Source organism: Panthera tigris, chromosome A2 (genome assembly GCF_018350195.1).
Source record: "Panthera tigris isolate Pti1 chromosome A2, P.tigris_Pti1_mat1.1, whole genome shotgun sequence".
Classification (NCBI taxonomy): domain Eukaryota; kingdom Metazoa; phylum Chordata; class Mammalia; order Carnivora; family Felidae; genus Panthera; species Panthera tigris.
This window is the reverse complement of record NC_056661.1, coordinates 47,722,955-47,735,781: the sequence shown is the minus strand read 5'-3', so window position 1 is coordinate 47,735,781 and position 12,827 is coordinate 47,722,955. Positions and strand designations below refer to the sequence as shown.

Below are 12,827 nucleotides of genomic sequence, written 5' to 3'. Positions count from 1 at the left end.
CCTCCCCCCACTCACGGTCTACCTCTGTCTCTCAAAAAATAAATAAATGTTAAAAAAAAAAATGAACAGAGTTTCAGTGATCTCTGGAAATATAACAAAAGATCTGACATCCAGGTCATGGGATCCCAAATGAAAAAAAGAAAGAGTACACGGCTAAAAAGTACTCAAACTTTCAAAATTTGGCAAAACATATAAACCAAATTCAAGAATATGAGTGTGAAACCACAATAATTAACCCAAAGAAATACACTCTGAGACATACCATAGTCACAGTTCTAAAAACTGAAGAAAAAAAAAATCTCTCAAAAGCTCTAAGAGAAAATGACATATAACTTCTAGGGGGAAACAAGCGGAATGAGTGGACTGCATCAGGAGCAGCTCAGGTCAGAGGAAAATGGCACCACAGTGTCCAAACACTGAAAAGAAAGAAGGGATCCTATACTCACAGAAAATATCCTTCACCAGTGAAGAGAAAATCGAGACATTCTCAGATGTAGGAAAACCAAGACACTTTGTCATTAGAGACTACTGTGAAATACTGGCTAAGGAAAATGTCCCAAACAGGAAGAACATGGTAAAAAGAGAGACCTTGGAACATGAGAAGGAAAAAGAACACTGTAAGAAAATATGTGGGTAAATAAACACTTCTTGTCCCCTTGAATCTTCTAAATAATAGCTGGCAGTGAAAGCAAATATTATCACGCTGTTTAATGTGGTTCTAAGTATATGTGTAGAAATATTTAACATAAAATTATTTTAGGAGGGAGGATAAAGGGATGCGGTGGGGGGATGATTTTTCCACATTTCACTCAAACTAGTTAAAAGACTAAACCAGTATACTCAATAAGTTATGTATATATAAGGTACCTAGAACAAGCACTAAAAAAAGCTACAGACAGAGGGACACCAGAAAACATTAGGGATATGTCAAAATGGAATCATAAAAAAAAAAGTTCAAGTAATCCATAGGAAGACAGAATAAGGAAATCAGGTATACAAAAAACAGAAAGAACAAACAGAAAACAAAATAAAAAGGCAGACTCAAGTCTTAACACATTAAGGATAACAAAATATAACAATATTCTTAATATTCTATATCAAGTCCATACATAAATTTAGCAACTTAGATCAAGCTGACCAATTCCTTGAAATACAGAATACCATTACTCACCTAATATGAAATCATTTTAATGGCCCTTATAATTATTAATAAAACTGAATTTTACTTTAAAATTCTCCCCAAAAGAAACTTCTAGACTAAGATGATTTCACTGGAAAATTCTACCACGTATATAAAGAAGAATTAACACTAATTCGAGAAGACAAGAGAGAAAAAATACACTTCAATTTGTTTTAGTTAGCTAGCATTACCTTAATGTCAAAACTAGGCAAGGATAGTACAAAATAAAATAAAACAATAGATCCCCTCATGAATATAGACACAAAAGTCACTAAGAAAATGTTAGTAAATGCAATTTAGCAATATGTAAAAATAATTATATGCTTACGACTAAGTGGATATTATTTCGGGGATGTAAGGTAGTTTCAATAATTTAAAGAAAATGATCACTTCAAATCCATCATCTTAATAGAAGGACGACATGATCATAAAAATTAGCAAAAAGCATTTGACAAAACTCAATACCTATTCATGATTGACCTCTCAGGAAAACAGTAACAAAGGAAATCATGTTCAACTGGATGAAGAACATATACAAACCTATAGCTAACTTTACTTAATGGTGAAAGACTGAATGTTTTCCCCCTATGATGGGGAGCAAGTCATGAATGTTTGCTCTCATATTTTTTTTATGCAACATAGTGCTGGAAGTTCTAGGCAGAACAGAAACAGAAATAAAAGGCACACAGAAGGGAAGGAAAACAGTCCCTATAGGCACATAACATGATGGTTTACATAGAAAATCTCAAATAATCTACCAAAAAAAACCCCAAACACTTAAAACTAAGAAATTAGTTCAGCATGATGGCAGTATACAAGATAAGCATATAAAATTAATTATATTTTCATATACTAGATTGAACATGTGGGTCCCCTAATTAAAAATGCAATGCTATTTCCAATCACTCAAAAAAATAAAATACTAAGGGGTAAATCTAATAAACCACATACAAGTTTGTTTGCTGAAACTACAAAATGCTGATGACAGAAATCATGTAAGACCTAAATAAACAGAGTTACTGTGTTCAGAGGAAACATAGACAAAAGGATGTGAAGAAATATATGAATCATTGTATATTACTAGCAGGAGTGTGAAATGTATAGACACTTTGGAAAGTTTCCAAAAGTTTGGAAGTTTCTTGTCTGTGTTTGCATTTTGTTTTTTAATAAATTAAAAATACAACTATGACAAGACATGGCACTTGAACCCCTGGGCATTTCTCCAGAGAAATGAAGACTCATGTTCACATAAAACGGATAGAGCAGATTCATTCATAATAGCCCCAAATGGAAACAACCCAGATGGATCTTTAATGGATGCACCGTTCAAAGTAAGGACTGCCTATGTCCTTTTTCTTATGAAACCACCAAACCTGCCTCCACAGAAGAATACCCCAATAAAGGACAGACGCCTGGAGCCTTCAGACAAGCCATGTAGAAAATAATGAATGCTTGAAAACCAAAAGTGAATACCCAACTTGAAACCCTCTCCTGGCCCCCTACTGGACTCTCTTCTCATTCTGCAATCTCTGTTCTATTCTCCTGTGGAAACTGCCTTCATACTCTACCTAGGCTTAATTCCCCTGTGACACCACTTGTGGCCCATGGGAATCACCGGGGAGCTGGTCTGCAATCTTGGTGCCCTGAAGCAAGGGACTCTGCCTCTGCTGCAGCCGTAATTCCTTTCTGGGGGCAATTACAGTCCTTATCAGAAACCTGCAGTCAGGCTTAACCTCCTAAAACTCAACCTTAACCAGTCATGCCTTAAAATTCTGGGCCTCAAAAGACAGTAGTAGAGACAAGCCACCTAGCAAAGCCAAGGGGGCCTGACTTAGACAGCCTGAGGGTTGGATCATCCTTCCCACAAGCTTACTAGGTGTCTTACTGTTCACTATTTTCTTCTCACTTCTTGGTAAGAACACAGTCTGCCTGGAAGGCAAAGGAGATTAACAGGAGAAAATTTGGCAGAGAATATAGCTTACATAGTCCGAATGTTTAAGTGAAAGCTGAGTGGTAACAAAGGGAAAAATAGTCATCATTTATGATTTTTTTTTTTTCTGAAAACATTCTTTTTGTGGAGGGCTACATTTACAGAAGTGACAAATCAGAATTTGGGACCTATCTCTCTGTTCTGGCACTATCATTTAATACCCAAAGAAGGTCTATCACAACGTGTCTTCTCTAGTAGCCTCTCTTCTCTAGTAGCCTCAATTTCTTTATTGAAATACAGGAATAAAAATCCCTGATCACTCCAAAGTAGTGGTGAATTTTTAATAAGTGTAATATATCATAGATCTCTATACAAGCACTTCAGATATGGGAGTGAGGATGATGTATGTAGCATGTACACTCTGAATATATACCAATATTATCCTAACACACCTGATTTTAATTATTAAGTACCTCATCTCTTCTAATCTGGAGTAGAGAAAATGCAATCACTTCTACACATGTCATGCTCACTTAACATCTCACACACGTTAGATGTTTGCTGAATTGGAGGGCATGAACATGTGAACAAAGTCTGCTTGGCTTGGAGGAATAGGAGAGTAATTCTGGGTGGTCTTCCCATCAGTATCAATAAACATACCTAAGTGAGCAAAGCTTCATAAAGAATTTAACAGGCTACCTTGAACGTAGTAAGCACTGGACAAGTAGCAATTGTTACTTATGACAGTTTCTGTGATTTTTGAAGTGATTCTTCTCACTTTGTTCCTCACTGCCTCCTAACATCTGATGCTTTTTATCCACACTCACTTTGTTAGAGCATTTTGACATATTAGAAACTCCTCACACCATAATTCAACCTTTTCTAATATTTTTGACATTAAATCATGACCATAACATGGACATCCGTAATGTTCCAGAGCTGTTGACTGATCACAGAAATGATGGTACTGAAGGAATCCTTGGAAAACTTTTGAGTAATTGATGCTTCTATAGAAAGGGAATGAAAAAAGAATGTAACTAATATTTCAAACTCTGGGAAATAGAAATTGGCGTGAACTATGCCAATCATGTAATGAATAAGATATGAAGATTACTTAGTGATGAATGAAAATTCTGTGATGTCCCTCTAGTAATTTACGGTGTTGATTGGCTCCTCTGTATTATCCTAGCAAGCTTAGATATACATAATACAGTTTGGGGGAAGAAATATCTTATATATGTATTATATGATGACAGACTAACTCTTTAATGCTTTCAAGAGATACTTGATTGGGAAATGGCACACAAAGGGACAGGGAGTGGACTCTCAAGTGTCACTGAAATCAGTGGTACAACAACCAATCCTTGATTTTATTCTTGGCAATAATAGTCAAATGACTTCACATTAGGATTAAATTTTCCAGTTTTATCCCACTTTAATGATTGTACTCATAACCTATACATGATACTACTTTACATAAGCCAATTTACTTTCCTCTTAGCCCTGATAAGTAATGAGCACTGAAGATTTTACTGTATGTCCAATAAACTATTTTTATTTCAAAACAGGGACACTTCTATGTAATGTTGAAATTCTGAAGTCACCAACCTTGGCTATAATAATATGTTTTACCAATCAACAGCTGAGGAATATTCATTTTACTATGAATATAAGAAGCACCAATACCTCTTATCTCCTCCTAGCTTGAAATTATTGTTCCCTTTTCTAAATTCTGGTAACATTCTATCTCTGTCCTTCTGGTAACATTTATATTATTTATACATTGAATTATAATGATTAATGCTTAGATATTTATCTCTCTGTGGATTTTGTCTTCCTTAATGTTTTTAATACATGGATTTATATCCCTCTTAGAGCCAAAGTCTATTTTTTTATTAAATTTTTTTAATGTTTATTTATTTTTGAGTGAGGGAAAGACAGAGCATGAGTGGGGGAGGGGCAGAGAGAGAGGGAGACACAGAATCTGAAGCAGGCTCTAGGCTCCAAGCTGTCAGCACAGAGCCTGACGTGGGGCTCGAACTCACAAACTGCGAGATCATGACCTGAGCCAAAGCCGGACGCTTAACTGACTGACCCACCCAGGCACCCCAAGAGCCAAAGTCTATTAAAAATAGTCAGGTGGTCAACAGAGATTGCACAAAGTTTTTTTTTTTTTTTTTTGCCCTAACTGTGCTGTAATTATAATTCACCAAATAAATAATGATCACAAGATTCCAGGTAAGTTTTTCACCTAACAATGAACAAAATTCTCCAGCTAATGAAAAATAACAACAATAAAAAATGTGATATATAAAGAACTCATACAAATCAATAACAACAATAAAATCCAATTAAAAGTGGACAGAGAAACTGAATAGATACTTTTCCAGAGAAAACATCCAAATGGCCAACATGTGCATGAAAAGATGCTCAACATCATGAATCATCAGGGAAGTGCAAATCAAAAGCACAATGAGATATCACCTCACGCCTGTTACAACGGCTATCATCAAGAAGACAAGTGTTGGTGAGGACATGGAGAAAAGGGAACTTTTGTGCACTGTCGGTGGGAATGTAAATTGGTGTAGTCACTGTGGAAAACTGTATGGAGGTTCCTCAAAAAATTAAAAATAAAACTACCATATGATCCAGCAATCACACTTTTGGGTATATATCCAAAGGAAATGAGAGCAGGATATTAAAGAGATATATGTACTTTCACATTTATTGCAGCATTATTCACAATAGCCAAGATATGGAAACAACCTAAGTGCCCACCAACAGATGAATGGATAAAGAATGTGTGAGATTATACATATATATGTATACATATGTGTGTATACACGTATACACAGACACACTCACACATATACACAATGGAATATTATTTAACCACAACAAAAAAGTATATCCTGCCATTTGTGATAACATGGATGGATCTTGAGGGCATTATGCTTAGTGAGAAAAAGTAGACAGAGAAAGACAAATATTGTGTTATATCACTTAAATGTAGAATCTAAAAAAGTCACACTCATAGAAACAGAGAGTGGAATGGTAGTTACCCAAATCTTGGGTTGGCAGAATTGATGAGAACTTGTTAAAGAAGACAAACTAGTAACTAAAAGATAAATAAATCCTGAAGACCAAATACACAGCACAGTGATTATAGTCAACAATGTATTATATACTTCAAAATTGCTAAGAGATCAGATATCAAATGTCCTCACAACAAAAAAGAAGTGATAATAATGGACATGATGGAGGTGTTAGCTAAAGCTATGGTCATAATCATTTTGCAAAATGAATGTATCATATCAACATGTTGTACACCTCCAATTCACAAAATGTTATATGTCAACTCAATCGAAGGAAGGAAGGCAGGAAGGGAGGAAGGAAGGCAGGAAGGAAGGAAGGAAGGAAGGAAGGAAGGAAGGAAGGAAGGAAAGAAGGAGGTTGGAAAGGTATGCTGAAAGTATACTGCGGAAGAAAGCTAATGACAGATCTTTAGTCCGCTTATTTTTTTAATGTTATAAAATCAAATTTCTTAAAAAAAATTTTTTTTAATGTTTATTTATTTTTGAGAGAGAGAGGGAGAGAGACAGAGTGCAAGTGGCTCTGTCAGCACAGAGCTGGATGCAGAGCTCGAAATCACAAGCTGTGAGATCATGACCTGAGCCCAGGTCAGATGCTTGACTGACTGAGCCACCCAGGTGCCCCTACTTACACTCACTTAATACTGCAAATATAGACTACCATATATTACTTATTTCTAAGTGCATTCTTAATTAGTCATTAGAGACACAAAAGAAAAAAAATTCTTGTGACACTTTATGCTCAGAGAACTAACTCTAAAAATATTTTTGTAAAAAAATATTTTAGGGGGCCGAGAACTTTAATTTATCAGTGGCCATGTCTGCTTAAGCTAACTCAAGGCAAGCACAAGTCATTTCTCACTTACATAAGTCTCCAAATAAAATTTAAAATGGTTCCACTTCTAATATAAGTAAATAAATACACCATTTGACACTTTTCTCCATAGGACATAGAAACAGGATTAAAAATATGTTTAAAATATATCCAAAAAGTGACATTATTATAGATTACAAACAATTAAGGATGACAGCCTCAGACATACAAAGATTTTCCTTCACATCAGAATATCACCAATCTCTCTTTTTACCAATCACTGAAATATGGAAGTTCATGGCACCTTTATGTCACGTTATGTCCCAAATTTGGAAGCTGCCTTATGACTTCTATATATGGTAGCATATTTTTGGAAATGATAAAGTAGAAAATACATTTTTTAGAGAAAGGGTTAAGACTAAATTACTCTTGGACAACTTAAGCTTTGGAAAATTCACTTAGGAAACACTCCAGGATAATAAAAGTAGATTGATTCTCACTGGTAAAAATGCTGGGGTCACATTTTGTCTTTATCAGAATGTGGCCAATATTTGTCCCTGAGAAGTCAACTATGGCCATGGCATCTGGGATTCTGTTAATAAATGCGGGGCATTGTCCTTTCCCATACATAGCAAGGACTAAGTCACATGGAACTTAGTTAGATTGGGGTACCCAAAAGTTGGAAACTACCTTCTTGAGGCAGGAGACACCTTAGAGTGATTTCCCCAGTAAACTTACACGGACACAATCTTCCTGTTAGAAATAAACCCCTTGACAATAATGACCAAAACTTGTCAAATTTCATCTGATAGAGTGCTTCCCTACATGTTCACCTCAGAGCATTCTTTGCAAGAAAGATTTTCCCAAATGGTTCTGTGATCAATAGAAACCCATTATAAAGCAATATAGCAATCAAATGTGTTATTTCTGGAGTCAAATTCTCTGAGTTTGAGACCCAGCTCTCATGCTTTTAAACACATATGTTCAGACATGTATCTTAATTGTTTTGTGCCAAATTTTTGTGCTATGAAATGTAGGTAACAACAGAATTTACTTCATAGGATTTTTGCAAGGATTAAATTAGATAACATATATACAGAATGTAGAATAGTGGTAGGCATGAATGAAATAGTAAATGTTAGCTACATGTAACCATAAAAATAAACTTGAGAAACACTGCATACAAACTCTTATGAAGATTACAGTGAATGTGAGCATATCAGAGCCTCTAGAAAGTACTCAAAGAAATCTGTTCAACCCAGTATTTCCCAAACCTAAATAGTCACTTAATGACTTATTGAACTAATTTTTGACAGAATATTCTGGGAAAAATGTCTTGACAATGTTTACTGATGTTAAAACCAAGTTGAGTTGATGTGTGCTAGATTGATATAATCAGTAGTCGTAAGACACAGGACCTACCATCTTTTCAGAAAGAAAACCATTCTCACTTTAAGCAAGTAATGACTTGCTCACTTTGGAAGAGAACTGTATGACAAAATGCACAGATTCAAGGGGAAGCTGTATGAACAGAGACAGAAAAAACCCAAAAGGTGGATTTCAAAGCACTCTTCAGAAGCCAATTATATCCCAATATAGGGGTTATTTGTCACTCAACACTTGAACGACCCATTAGTTTATAGCTTTGTTGTAGCCGTAATCAATTACTTACCTACATGTAACAACAAGATAAAGGTTGACCACCCTGCCTTCAGCAATAAAACTTGGGAAAACTAAGACTTCCAGCTATCACTTAAGACAGGCATCTGGTGTCTAGGAACAAACTCAAGTATAACAACTACCGCTAATGGAATACTAAGTAGTTTCAGGAATCTCATATTATTTCTAATCCTTAATAAAATCTTCAAGTGGGCATTATCATCTTTATATTAAACACAAAGTAACTAAAGCCAAAAAAGCAACTGAGTTACACAACTAGGAATAACTAAGCCTATGTTTGGAACCAGATCTGAGATTTCAAAGGTGGTATTCATTCTTCCACATTATGTTGGCCATGAATACAATGGGCATAAGGTGATCCTTCGTAACCCTACATTTTAAAAATTATCTTTTATCTATACTGTTGTCTTTTCTTCTATGACATTGAATCAGAAACCCCTTAAGGCAATGAAATTTTATAGGATTTTTGGAGAAGATCCTAAGAAAGCAAATCCCTATGAACAAGTGCCCTCTCTGTAATCTAATCTTGCATGACAATGGTTAGAAACCCAGATAAGACTGATGTGGCAGGTTTAAAACTCTAACACAGGTGCGCCTGGGTGGCTCAGTCAGTTGAGCCTCTGGCTTCGGCTCAGGTCATGATCTCATGGTTTGTGAGTTCGAGCTCCTCGTTGGGCTCCGTGCTGACAGCTCAGAGCCTGGAGCCTGTTTCAGATTCTGTGTCTCCCTCTCTCTCTGCCCCTCCCCCACTCGTGCTCTGTCTTTCTCTCAAAAATAAATAAACATTAAAAAAAATTTTTTTTTAAATCTAACACAGAGAAGGTTAAGTTTCTTAGGAATCTGTAATAGGGGCAAAAGAGAAAAAAAAAAAGAGAAGAAAAAGGGCAACCGAGTTTGGAAGTTGAGATCTGGCCTGAGACCTTAAATTGTAGAAGGTTTTAGTTCTCCAACAAACCCAATTCTTTTTGGAAAGTTTCTTCCTCAAGGCAGGTGACTAGAGCTCAATATTTTTTAAATTTATATAAGTTAATGGAAAAACTGGATTATGTATATGGAATTCTGCTTTACTACCAATATTTTAAGAAATACATCTGTTCCAAGGATAGCTGAGGAGTAGAGAAAAAGAACCTGTTGATTCTGCCATCAGAGACCATGACTTAGAGAAATGAAGTTGACATCAGTCACCTTTAAGGTTAATTCAGTGCTGTGCTAAGACAAATAGCAAGAAAATGAAAAAAGAGTTTGCATTCCTTTTATTTCCAAATAATATTAATAGACGGACCTAAATCCCAAGTGTGTCCAGGATGGACTAGAAGAATTTACAGCCTAAATGCACCTAATGATTAGAGATAAATCTGGTATCATTTATATAGTGCCTAAGGGGAGAGATTCAATATTTCTACCTTTAGTATTTGTTATAATTTATGCTAACAGCTGTCAGTAGACTTGCTCAATAATTGGACTATAACATTAATGAACTGGTGTTGATTTACTATACCTGAGACTATAAAATTATAATTATGAATGGCTGTTGAGAGAATTATGGAGTCAGAAATCATATACTGATAGAAGTAGCCCAAAGTGAATAAATAATTCAAAGATGCAATATGAATTTGAGAGATAAACTGAATGAAGGAACCAAGGAGATGCAGCCAGCTAGAGGCACTGAAACCCATCAACTTGAAAGGGCCAATACAGATACAGCTTTGTTTAGATAGATGTGACACTCACACAAAAGCAAACCAGTATTTTGGGGTTGGTTCAAACAGCATTCCAGAACTAGAATGGGCCAGTGGGCAATGCAGGCAGTTAAAAAATGTTCTCAAGTGCCTGGCTCTGTGCAGTGCCGTTCACAATATCAGCTTCATCCTAAGCATGGGGCCATTCATGAGAGTAAGATGATTTCCAGCAGCGACTGGGTTGATTTACTTATCGCAGTAGGAGGGAACAGGTTACTTCCCATAACTTTAAACAAAAACCCTGAACCTCCTGCGGATTGACTCAGCTATGATCCCATCCTGGGGACCAGAAGAATACCAGGCTCTGAATAAAACACAGGCTTTAGCTATCTGATCCAATGACTATAACATGGGAGTATTATTATTCTGATTAGTTTTGACCAATCAAGTTTCACCCCTGTGACAGGGAGTGGGTCCATCCTCATCAAAACCATGTTGATATCAGATAATACACTTTATAATGTCAAAGATATCACTTCGTTTATTCTCGAAGACTCAGGTACACATATTTGATAAAAATATAAAGAAGGGAGTGGTGAGGTGGGAAACACTAGCTATACAGATATAATTAACATTTAAATGATAGTTTCCACCCTGTAACCTATAAATTAGAACATTTTTTTTCTTCAAACAATGTTATATTCATACATTCATTTATACATGTACACATGGAATTATAGGTTTAAATACATGCAGATATATCAAATGTCTTAAGAAATAGTCTTGTAAAGTTTTCAAGTGCCTACCAGTTGATTTTATAATTTAATAATGAAAGACCTCACCTTTAAAACACAAACAAAATAAACTGACTTGGATATTCTACATTTGTGGGGATAATCACTTGAATCAAAGAGAGGTATCTGTTAAAATCAATTTACAACTATAACCTGGTATTACCAAGTAGCCCACTGGAGATGCTTAAGGAAGATTTCACATATAATTCACCTCAGTGAATCATTATTACACACCAGTGTGATTGAATAATGATTATCTTTTCTCTATATATTTCGATTTATGATATGGGAATTCAGAACTGATTAAGGATGATTACTTTCTTCTTAAATTTTCTCAGATTCTCAGTATTGTTCCTATGTGAAGCTGTCATATGGTTAAATTGGTGAAATTAAGAGTTTAAGGAGGCTATGATGGAGCCAGATCTTACCCAACCATGGAAACAATTGCCTAAGGGCAACATTTCAGAACTGTTTAGCCTGACTAAGCTGTGGGAGTAGCTACCCAAATAATAACCAATTCTAGTGACCATGAAATCAACACTGACCATCAAGTAACAAGTGGGAAATAGGGCATCTTAAAGCAAATGTTGGCAAAATAAAGTAAGGCAACATGCTTACTAGAATTTACAGGGAGCTACAAAGAATCTTAAACTAATTTTCTTTATTATGCAATTTATTTGGAATTCTGTTAGGTTTTATGGAAGAAGCTTTGGCTTAGTCATTAGGATGAATAATGAATTCCACCTCCCTTTATTCAACACATGTTTGAAGCACTATGTCAGGTACTGAGGAAGTAATAATAAACAAACAGCAACAACAATGACAAAAAAACAGTTGATTAAGTGAACTTAGAATTTAATGTAAGAGACAATCCCCAAACAATATCACAAACATATCATTACCAATTGCAAGAAGTGGTGTTAAAGAAAAGCTGAAGATATTACAAGATAGTCTAACCTCATAAAATTTATATTGGGGAGGGGGATGATAAGACTTAGAAAGTGTGAAATTTAAGTTGAAAAAATAACAGTCATACCAGCTTAAGAGTTGGGATGAAAAGTAATCTATTAAAATAAAACTGCATATCAACTACATGCATGGAACTACAGGGTATCATGCTAAGCGAAATTAGTCAGAGAAAGACAAATATCATATGACTTCACTCATATGAGGACTTTAAGATACAAAACAGATGAAGAGAAGAGAAGGAAAGCAAAAATAATATAAAAACAGGGAGTGGGGGCACCTGGTGGCTCAGTGAGTTAAGGTCTGACTTTGGATCAGGTCATGGTCTCACAATTCGTGGGTTAGAGCCCCACATCTCAGGCTCTGTGCTGACAGCTCAGAGCCTGGAGCTTGCTTTGGATTCTGTCTCTCTCTCTCTCTCTCTCTCTCTCTCTCTCTCTCTCCCTCTCTCTCTCTCTGCCCCTCTCCCCTCACACTCTGTCTCTGTCTCTCAAAAATGAATAAACCTTAAAATTTTTTTTCCAAAACAGGGAGGGGCAAATGGCAAGATTTCATTCTTTTTGATTGCCGAGTAATACTCCATTGTATATATCTTTATCCATTCATCCATTGATGGACATTTGGGCTCTTTCCATAGTTTAGCTATTGTTGACAGCACTGCTATAAACATTGAGGTGTGTGTGTCCCTTCGA

At 35.7% G+C, this 12,827-nt stretch overlaps 1 pseudogene; it reads left to right on the top strand.

Moving 5' to 3' along the window:
- Positions 1–394: 394 nt before the first annotated feature.
- The window catches only part of LOC102964676, an 81,426-nt pseudogene continuing 68,993 nt past the window's right edge, over positions 395–12,827 (top strand).